Consider the following 12,162-nt stretch of genomic DNA (forward strand, 5'->3'; position numbering starts at 1 on the left):
TTTATATTTGAAATCAATCATTGAATGCTTATATTTATTCAATTGATAGATTCTTTACTTTGCATAAGGTAGGGACTCGAACTCTCCCATACTTCATGTTTTATTTGTTTCCCACACTTTGCATTCAACATTTTCCTCTTTTATTACATTAGATGATATTGAAAGTTTTCCATTCACCTATTTATACCCTAATTTGTTCGTGCTTGTAGGTGTTCAAAACAACTCTTTAAGTGGAAGACAACAAAACAAGTACTTCATAGATTTGATTGGAGGTTCATTGAGCCGCTCAAACCATACATTTCTAGTTATTGCTCTCATGGTTATCTTCGTACAAGTCCCTAAAGAAGAATGGGAGGACAGAATTTGTCAATTTTGCAATGGGGAAGTGGTGGAAGAAGAATGACATTATGTCAAAGATTGTACCACATACGAGGATATCCGTAACCAATACAAGGACACTTTACAGGTGAAAAGCATAAAAGGGATTTTTGAGTGGCCAAGACGTCACAGAGGGGCCATCTTACTTACACAGATCCACAACAAAAAGGACAGCTTGGAGAAATCTCAGCAGACTAATTAATGGGTCTTCTTTTGGTCATTTCATCTTTTATGAATAGCCAAATTAAAATGTCCTCATCTTTTTAATAACCGTGGTCTACTCCCATCACCACCGCCCAAAACATCGGTTCATATGACTCCCTATGTTTTGCATCTTTAAGTGTGAATTTTCCTCCATACATCATCATTCACACTAACGCACTAGATGCACGCACAAAAAAATTAGCATTTAAATGTGAATTTTTCTACATACATCATTATTCACAAAAACACACTAGGATCCACGCACAACAAATATTTTCAGTGTGTTGTGACCAAAGCTAAAAGAGACTGAATAGGGAACCAATTGAAGTTTGTCTTCTAAAAGCTCACTCGGAGCATCACAATCACTTCCTGCAAGCGGAAGGAGCATCAAAAGATAGACGAGCATTTCATAAAAAGTTTTAAGGCCTTCAAACATCCAAACACCAACACTCAGGGTACACAACCATCATTTCTGACATGCAATAGCATCCCTATCAGCCTATCAGGTAACAGCACCTCGTCACACTGCTGGATTTCACAAAACATTCAGATCAGGCTAAAAACTGGCAGATATCTATTTTCTGACCTGAATACACTTCCAATGCCAAATTTCTCATGTTCCAGCTACTGTTTTTATTGTGTAAAACCATATTACTATAACTTATTAAACACACCAGGAGAGTTGGATAAAAATTTGTTCTTTCAGCTATACATGGATAATGTGACAAAAAACAGCCACCAGAACTCGTGACAAACAGTACATATTTGCATTTTCACGACTGAATGGTTGCTCACAGTCACCAACTCTTCATCCTTTTGGCACTGCCACCAGAACTCGTGACAAACTGTACATACACATTCCAACTTAAAGTACCAAGAGATATCTCCTACACCCAACCACACCCCAAGACCACAAAAATTAGAATATCCCACGAGTGAAGCACAAGAAAAGCAAAATGTTCCTCTTACCTGACTCAGTTATTGGTTGGTCATCATAAATCAAGATTGGTTTTGTACCTTTATATCAATTCTTGGTCAGCAGATCTGTGCTATATGTACAGAGATGAACATCTATACCCAACATTTTTTTGTTAAAAAGATGCAAGAGAACTATATGTCAGGGGTCCAAGTAATGACAATTTTCAATTATTGCAATGGTTACCGCTAAACAATTCCACATTTTGAACAAGAAAGAATAAATCATACTCCGGAGTCCAGACATGGTCCTTACATAACAATGGACAAATGAACAATGTAAGAAAAGCGGACAATACATAACAGGGAACAAAGAAATAAAACTCATGCAGATTAAAATATACATAACATTATTCAAAAGAACAAATTTCAACAAAAATATACTGTCCAATATTCTTAACAAGCCAGAAACACTTAAAACTACTTAAATTAGTAATGTGTCAAATTGTGCATAGAATGTAAACAGATTCAAATATTTCTCAGTGGGACTTTATCATCCATTTGTACCTTATTTTAGTTCTAGGGCACTAGTATGCAATCAACAATTCAAGCATTGAACTAAAAAACACAAATTTCAACCTGAAAGAGTTGATCCTGGAAGGGTTTCTTAAACCACATTGCTGTATAAAAATTATCACAAAAGTAATGTTTCCCAACTGAAGCATGCATAACCATTTGCAAAGGACAAAGTCCAACAAAAGTACAATGTACAATATTCTCACTAGAGCTTTTATCACAAACAACAGGAACACGGGATTAAAAATTCATATAGAATGCAGCAAATTATAAACTCTCGTACTGGAAAAAAACACAAATTTTATCCTGAAAGAGTTAATCCTGAAAGGGTTTCTTTAACCACATTGTTGTATAAAAACTAATTGCAAAAGTAGTGTTTCCCAACTGAACTCTTATTGGGAAAATAATTCCCAATTGAAGCATGCATAACCTTCCTCAAAGGACATAGTCCAACACAAGTTTATGCATATTATTAGGAAACGACGACTTAAAAAATGCAGCAAATTATAAACACTTGTTCTAATTCATACTAAAGAAATGCATCACACTGAAAAACCATTGTGCATAAAATGTAAACAGATCTGAATAGTTCTGCCTACAGGTATCTATCATCCATTTTGTTTGTAGGGTACTCTATAGCATGTGATCAACAATTCAAGAATTGAATTAAAAAAATGCAAATTTAATCCTGGAAGGGTTTTATTATTGCCACATTCTTGTAAAAAAATTAATGTTTCCAATTGAACTCTTATAGGCAAAAGTATCAACAAGTACTTAATAGTCCTCTACATAGTATTAGCATATTACAATAAGATTATTAAAACGTGTGCCAGAAAACACACATTTCATGAAACAACCCAAATTACGACATGTAATTATTATAACACAAAATAGTGTTTTGTCTCTAGGTATGTAAAATAAGACTGTTGTACCACATGTCCCAAAGTTTCAACAACGTGAACTTAACAAGAAAGAAATTCATGCAGATCATACAGTAAAATCTGCAGCTGTCAATATTAGATATCTAGATTGTTTACTAGCCACCTGAGATAGTTCCCTCACTGTAAGTTCACTTGCAGAGGTGCTGGAATCTCTTTGTGATTTGATCTCATAAGCCCATTCAAGTCCTGCGCAGTAATGCAGGTCAGGATTGAATCTCCTGTCATTCATATCAGGAGGCAGAAATGCCCCATTCTCAATCAAAAATTTAATAGCCTTCTTGTTCTTCTCTTTTGCTGCATTGTGCAGAGGAGTCTCTGCATTGTAAATAACATAGATAACCCACTATTTTAAAAATCTCAAAAAATTTGTCTTCTTTAAGAATATGATAATATCTAAAAATAAAGCTGGTTTTACTAAGTACATACTGATACTCTTAACAAATCAAGAAGGAAATACTGCAAAAGCTGTTGATACACAAAAAATGATGCCTTGACCTTTTGTTTCTGAAAGACAGCCACATGAAACCTTCAAAGTTTAAAATTGATGACGGCAGACAAACCCAAGCCAATTTATAATAATCATAAAAGAATCACTACTTACATCCACAACCACCCTTAGTACAAGCATCGATGTTAGCAACTCATTCTAGTAGCTCATCCATCATTTTCAAATGTCCACCAATAGCTGCCAGGTGTAAAGGAGTTGGTCTAGGTGATTTGGAGCCCAAGGAGACTACATTTACATCTGCCCCTTCATCCAATAAACATCTCGCCTACATATTCATTTAAACGGTACATAGTTAATAATACAACTAAAGATTCCCAAACTAAAGAAACTTGAGAGCTTCTCTCGTTATGCTTCTGATAGCTAGCAATACAAATTAATAGGCAATGTTTTGTTTGGATAACTAGCATTTGTATTACTATCATATACTAAATTAGTTTGCAATTAATGAGTTAGTATTATTTTTATAAGAACTAATGTATACATTTATTTTTACGTTAAAAAACTTTATATTGAGATTCATAATTTACTAAGTTGCCCATCCAAATTGGAGTTTAAATCCTTTCAATTTTTTGGGGACGGGTTTGGGCAAAGTACACCATTATACTAATAGTAAAGCTGCATAGCAAAATACACCCCCATATCCATGATCCAGTTCAAAGGGATATTAATTGCACCATTTAGCTACATACAACATGATACACTTGCTTGGTCACATGCACATAAAATATTTCCATATCAAGGGGACGAGACAGTTTGCATATGAAAGGGATCATCAAAGGACAAGTACAATTATCTGAATTTTTATTTTTACTGGTTAGAGGTTTTCTAACCAAGCTAGATCAAAAGTTAAGATTCAAATTTTAAGCCCTCGATTCAAAGATATCATTGCTTTTTTAAAGAAAAGCCTCTAATATTGTCAAACTGGATATCTTCTATAAGCAAGTTTTTTTTTAATTCACAAATGCACATATAAACCAGCCTTTTTGGCCTTTTTAGTGGTGCATTTGAGGGTTTGAAATGTCAAATAGACCACATTAGGCTAAAAAATAAAAAAATAAAAAAATTGAGACTTCAAAAAAAAATTGAAACCAAATACAGCACAGGTTTGGCTGCTAGGCAGCAAATTCTTCCAAATTATGCCCGGGTTCCTCTGACAGAAATTGCAGCAAAACTTGTGGCTCTGTAGGCAAATTAAAGTAGGACCAGACAATGAAGGTTGCTGGAGAGAATCTGGTAACTTAGATAATTTAACTTTTAACTGGAGTTTAAATATAACTTATGTACAATGCTAATATTAATTATCTTATAAATTAAGTGCAATTTATTGCAATTGATTTTACAATTTGTAATTTACATCACAACTATCTGTTATAATCTTAATTTAGTTAAACTTTATTAATAGTTAGCTTAAGATTCTATGTTCTAACCTGTCTAAATTTTTTTTATTAATAAAACTTTTATAAGGTTTTTATTTATCTCATATTTTATTTATATTTTCTATTAAGCCTTTTTTTCTAAATTTTCATATACTAAACCATAACTGTCAAGGTTGTAAAAGACAATACCCACAAAATGGCCTCTCTTAGTTTTTACTGATCTTCACAAGTCATCAACAAATGAACCTTACTCTTCCTGTGATCTTTTTCTTGGATTCTTCAATACTGTGCAGTTTATTTGAAGAGAAACCTCCCACTTCAAACCCGAATCCAGATCACATCCTTTGGGAGTCTCATAACTTTCAGTACATCCTTCGAGGCTAGAATAACAGCAACCATTGCCTGAAGGGAAACAACTGGAACAATCAATGATGATGATATTCAGCACACACCAAGCATTTTTCGCAACATAAGCCAAAACTTGACTACCTCGCACTACAGTTGCCTTGAAGCATTTTTGGGGGACTGAAAGAGACTGGCTACTGAAAAGAGAAGAAAATGGTGCCATTTCTTAGTCTACAATTTCCCCCATCTCTGGTCACTGACCAGCAAAGAATGTTTTACAGGCAAACCCTTTCTAACAGCCAGCACAATATAGATGCAGGCATAACTGGAGCAGGAGTCACTAAAAGTCACAACAGACATGGTGAGAATTTTGGAAGCATCAAGGCTCTTAGTTTCCATGAATTCGAATGGAAGACTAGGCAATATTACCCACACAGAAGTAGAGAAAATATTGGGGATCAAAACTATGAAATCAATGCTAAATGCAGAGAAAATCTCCTCACAATCCCGCAGACCAGCTTGTGCAGTTAAAAAATAGGAAAGCAGGGCTTAATGCAGGAAAAATCATCCTGAAACTCCCAGAGAGCAGCTCGTGAAACAAATTCTTAATCTTTAGTTAGTTAAACTCAACAACGAAAAAACCAAGCACAGGTATGAATAAAATACTAAAGATTTCATCTTCAATGTTTGGTTTCCAATGGTGTCATAATTTTCTCTCCCTTGAAACTCACATCGTGCTCGATAAATTTTCTTCACAATAATGCAGATGTACTTCACGATGAAGTACCTCATCATTCAATTTAGTTTGTGGAGCTTCAGGATAAGGTTGCAGTTTGCTGGAGTAGTCAGACACTCTTGGTATTAAGAGAAACCTTTGCTGTGCCATTGGTTGCACAAGATTGATTTCTGAACATCAAAAGGTGGACTATACAGAGGCAACACCAGCAATGCCAAGGCTGGAGAAACCTATTACAACAGAACTGGAGTTTCCAAGAGCAACATGTAATGGAAATTTCACGTGCAGGTAGACTGATTGGTGTGGCTCACCATTCCAATGGGATACACCATCAAAGGATTGGATTCAACTAATGAATGCTTAAAAAACGAAGCCAACCAAAAACCATGAGCAGAATATCACAGTACAGTCATGTGATACAGAAAATTTCCAAAACCACATGCAAGATTGTCTCCTGGTGGTCAAAGGAAATAACAGCAATCTTAAGCCTGTCAATAGCCAAAAAGCTGAAGAGAAGGTATTAAAAAGTATCAGACACAAGCCACAAATTTTAATGAGAACCAAAAGGTCAAGGGTACCCTGAACTTTGAAGCAAGCACAAAATCATTCAAAAGAACAACATGACCAATAGAAAGATAAGAGAGCAAAGAAAAGAGAAAAGAAAAAAAAGAGAAATAAATTTTTCAAAATCCCTGTCTGCACCTAGCTGCACCAGACTGTAAGCATGAACTGAGTACAAACCTTATCTGGATGTGATAGGTTTTCTGAGCAAATTAGTAACATAAATTTATAGGCATTAATGTAGGAAAGAAGAAGATATGTAATTACTCGAAGAGAGATAATTCAAATATTAATGCCATAAGTGTCAATACATGGGACCTACTTCACTAACAAAATCCCACAAAGTATCCTTCCTTGCCAACTGCAAATGACTAAAAATACAATAAAGCTAAGATACCGATTCGTCTGGTATAGGGTAGGCTTCCACATCCGATGCGGATGGAATATGGATGTGTCCGGAAGCCCTGCGGAAACTGGCCGGAAGCCAGCTGCAGGCTCCCAGATGCATTTGGAAGGCAGGTCTCATTAATGTAGGAAAGAAGATATGTTATTACTCAAAGAGAGATAGTTCAAATTTTAATGCCATAAGTGTCAATACATGCGACCTACTTCACTAACAAAATCCCACAAAGGATCCTTCCTTGCCAAGTGCAAAGGACTAAAAATACAATAAAACTAAGATACTGATTCATCTGGTATAGGCTAGGCTTCCACATTCAATGTGGACGGATTCCGAATGCATCCGAAAGCCCTGCGGAAGCTGGCTCTGGCTTCCAAACGCATCCAGGAGCCTGCGGCTGGCATCCAGCCAGCTTCCGCAAGGCTTCCAGACACATCCGCAGGCCCAGCGGCCCAAAGACCCAAAAAACATGCTGATAATGACACCCTGCTTCAAAGAACGGATGCAATGGTAGCATTGGTGGCAGACACAAGAGAGCATGCCGCATAGAAGCAATATAAATGTGGAGTAAGAGAGGAGCTTCAGGTGGCAGTAAATGAATTCCGCTCAAATAAGTTATATTGTAAGGGATAGTGAAGGTATGATTGGAGGTCAGAATACACAGATCCACAAGAGGAATGCAAGCATTGGAGTAAATACCTTGGCAGCGAAGCATTGCATAGTCAAAATAATTATAATCTGTTCAATTAATTGTAATTATCATCACCCAAGAAAGCAAGACATTGTGATTTGATTTTAAGCCTAAAGAATCTGGACTGTTCCAGTGTTTCATCAGTTGTTGTCCCACATGTTTTTGGATTTCATGCTTCAATAAAAAAATAAAAGAACTCTGGCCAGAGAAGCCAATAATCATATTCTTTTCAATGATGGCCTTTTTTGGACTTCCCATAATCTGGCGAAGATGTGATTTCTAAAAAAAAAATATTAAAGCTTGAAAAAGATAGGGTTGCAAGGTACTTTTAGAGTTGCAATGGCAAGCTAATTCCAAATACAATATACAGTAAATTTTTTATCAAGTATATATTTTATATATATGATATGATAGATTTTAATGACGACCACAAGGCTAAAGTAGCCTAAGTGACCCACACGATCACCCCCCCAAGGCAGGAGTGGAAATAATCAAGGTGGAAAGTTTTGGTTAACTTGTCTCTCCTTCTCTAAGTTTGATAGTCGGAACCAATGTTTCCTCCTACATCCGCATCCCAAAAAAAATCCCCGCATCCCATATTCGCTTCCGGAATCCACTTTGGAATCTGCATCCAAGTCAGTAACTTAGCAATAAAGGATGAAGTTGAGTTTGTTTCCCACACAACGATGGTGGAATGGATACCCCTCCTATCATTCACACACAAAATCCCACCAACAATCCATGCTTGCCAAGTGTGAAGGTCTAAAATACAATAAGGGATGAAGTTGAGTTGTGTTCCACATCACAATTGTGGAATGGATACAATAAGAGATTCTGTTGAATTTGTGTCCCACATCACAATGGTAAAATGGATATCCTTCCTATGTAGATTGTGTTACATCCCATTTTTCCATTATTTCTCATACTAATATTTTATTATGCTCTTTTCTGGGGATTTAAGAACATGAATTTTGAATGATTAAGACGTTGGTTAATCGTTATAATAGGAGGATAAATTATGTGAAATGATGAAAATATACCGTGGATGATATTGTCAATAACAAGCATTATATTTTACAAAAAATATTTGGTATATGTATACATGTTATGTTATTCGACTACCATATACCGGGTTAATGCAGCGGATGCAGGAGAAGTGCTTTCCCTGAGAGAGAACGAGAGAGAGAGAGAGAGTATCACCGGGTAAAGGTAAGTAAATCCTGCAGAAAATCCATGATCGTCAAGAATATGAGATCACACATACTCACACACTGGCAACTGCTTTCTGTGGAATAAATATGGTTAACTGTAAGTGCTTTTTTGCTTTCTTATCAAGGTTTCAACTACTCTCCAAACTCTTGCAACTGCATCATTTGACTGCATAGAATACAAGTTTGACTGTGGTTTTCTTTGGTACTAAGCGATCCTCCCTGTACTACATCTATATCTTCTTAAGAAAAACTAATGTGTGGTAATAACATTTTTGAAGTCTGGAAGGATGCTTTTATGTTTATATATCTGAGAAAAGAAATCATGCATACTTGTTTAGGCATATGCATTTGTCTTCTAGATGCGAGTAATATATAGATAATGGAAAATCAAATACAACGAACAATCCATTCTCTAACATAAACAAAATCAACCCTTCCAGATTGAAACAAAGATGTCTATAATAGAACAGAAACTCACCGATTTCAAATCGCCTTTACATGCTCCAATATGAAGAGGAGTCCAACTCGTCATCTATTTCATGGGGGTTGGGCATAGACCGCCTGCGGGTCAACCTTCGAAATGAAGACTTCCTTTCTTGAGGCATAATACACCCAACTCAAATTCAATTCAGCAAAGTGGCATTTCGTCGCCAGGAAAAGAACCCAAATTTAAGAGGATCGAAAATTTTCTCCTTGAAACCCTAATCCCCTCCAAGGCAAAGTTTCTCTCGATGCTGCCCTCCAATTAAAACCGCTGATGAAAGAAAACCCTTCAACAGCCCAGGAACTTAATGAAATGCAGAAAACCGAAGACAGAATGGGTGCGCGTTTACATTATCAAAGTCCTGTGAAACAGGAAGTAGAAAGAAATTACTTGGTCAAGGCGAAGGGATTAAAGCCTGGTCCCAACACACGCAAATTCTGTAGAGCAAAACCTGCCACGATCAGATTCGCCAGGAAGGAACATTGCTCAAAACCCTACTATAGTCTTCAATGGGTCAAAAAAAACTGAGCAGCAAAACTACTGATTGGGAAAGCCTTCAAAAATTATGCGCTCCACCATACTAATTGGATATATATGGCCTGTAACACAGATACTTGTTTCTGCCCCTGCGTTTAAACGTCGGCGTGGATAATTGAGCTAAATTGATACCAACGCCAATGCCTTCGTTGTAAACTAGCAACCGTTTTAACGGCTATAGAATATACCCAGGCTATTCCGGTCGGCTAATGAGTAGGTACTTCTTCATGAATGTAGTAATATTGGCAGTCCACATATGCGCATAGAAACGAGCTTATATATATTATATATATATATAAAATAAGGCGAGAGATATTCTTCTCTAGGCATTTATTGCATTAGTGAGATTATGAAAATAGGTGTCTATTGTTCTCTTGGCTTATTATATATATATATATATATATATTCAGTGGCACTCGCGATGCAAAATGAAAGACATTATTTTTAAAATTATAATTCATTATAATTAATATATTATGAAATTTTTTAATTAATACATATTTAATATTATAATAATTTAGTATACGTTTTATATCTTGATTTTTAAAATTTGCATAGAGAAAAAAATAGTAGTAATTTAAAAAGATATTTTAAAATCATATAGATAATTATTTAATGTTATAAAAATCAAAGAAATGTTATACATTCTATTGCTAAACAATTCGAGCACATTGAAGCAATATAGAAATTTTTATACAATCATGTGTAATAAAGAAATACTTAATAATCATTGAAAGAAATAATGACATAATCCATTGCAAAACTTAATAGTGTAATAATTAATAGTTATTCCAAAATTGGGTATAACAAAAAATAGTATTGTTCAAAATGTTGACAATACATTGACAAATAATATGTAGAATATTTTTACTTTTTCAACCATAGATGGACCGGTAATAACTCATATTTCCATGAAGAATTTTTCGTACTTTAATTGATAGAGTAGACTTTACGTGAAATACTGTAGGTATGCCATAATTTGCATGCAATAGCCTAAAAGATGGAATTACTTGGTGTATTGTGAACGTGATTGTGTAACCAAATTTAAGAGTAGCTATCAACCATTCTTCGAGTGGACCTTGTGATAGCTAATTTTAGATTCTCCTTTAAGAAATTTCATAAACTTTATACTGAGCTCATCAGAGAGAGTGTGCTTCTTGACATTTACTGTTGGGGAAATGCTAATTTTATAAATGCATCCTGCAAGATAAAGATCACGAATCTCACGGTACAAAGCATTTGGCCATCCACAAAAGTCTACAACCTTGATCTGAAGGTGATGAAATTTGACATCTAAGTTCATCTTCACTTTTGTGGCATAATGGAAGTTGAAGTACAGAGCATAGTTATAAAATTTTAATTGATTGTCCCTTGGTCCATTGTTTATAATTCGATTGGTCATTCTATCCCTTATCCAATATTGAACACTCAACTCCTCTATATGAAGGATGGTGTTTTGTGGAAGTCTACAATGAAAGTCTTGCAACCACCAGTAAACCCATTCCGAACATAATTTGTCTGACATCTTCGTAAGCTGCATGGAAATTATGATTTTTTTTTATATCATTAAAACATGATAAAGAATATGACTTTTTCAAAAAGGAAAGAAATATTGTATTAAGGATAGTAAACATAATAATTAAACTAAGGTATTTTACATGAAATAAACATAAAATATATTTGATCAAATTGATATATTGACACACATTTTTTAAACATTAGTATTTTTTGTCTTGAAAAAAATTATTTGGCATAGTGTGATACAAACTTATAAGGGCATAAGAAAATAAGTGGTCATTTTCTTTAATGTAAGGATACTAAAAAGAATTTACAAGGGTATATAAAAGTCTATTTATGTATTATGGATGTGAAAACATGTTTTTAAAACATTTGAAATGTGATCCATAGTAGTATACAAGTTAATGAAAACTTTATTTAAATACTACAATCATACAATAGTATAGTTAGTATAATAAAAATTACAAAATATTAAAGTGGCAAATTAAAATTGTACTTGCATTGGACAAAGTATTGAAAAAAAATATTACATCAATTTTCTTCTAACAACTTAAGTCTATTTTCTTCATCCTTGCACTTGGCAACTTGTCTACCCTTTTTCATTTTCACAGAGCGATCATACTTGAATGGAGGCATTATTCTTAAACATTGTAAAGATTTAACATGAGAAATTGCCACAAATGTCAATCTTGTTCTTTCTCTTGGTCCTATATCAATTGTCACTTTTGGGAGAGTCAAACTCTGAGATTTATGTATAGTCAATGCCCATGCCAATCTTAAA

General features: G+C 34.8%; 1 pseudogene across 1 annotated transcript; it reads right to left on the reverse strand.

Annotated features, from left to right (window-relative positions):
• Nucleotides 1-2,887: 2,887 nt before the first annotated feature.
• On the reverse strand, nt 2,888-9,588 carry LOC149557710 (phytochrome-interacting ankyrin-repeat protein 1-like; annotated as a pseudogene). The gene is made up of 3 exons (XR_016364904.1): nt 9,321-9,588; nt 3,616-3,787; nt 2,888-3,329 (listed from the first exon to the last, which is right to left on the reverse strand). The product of XR_016364904.1 is annotated as a phytochrome-interacting ankyrin-repeat protein 1-like (transcript).
• Nucleotides 9,589-12,162: the final 2,574 nt, after the last annotated feature.

This window comes from Cupressus sempervirens, chromosome 5, assembly GCF_028749045.1.
Source record: "Cupressus sempervirens isolate cs-2001-9-10 chromosome 5, ASM2874904v1, whole genome shotgun sequence".
NCBI lineage: Eukaryota > Viridiplantae > Streptophyta > Pinopsida > Cupressales > Cupressaceae > Cupressus > Cupressus sempervirens.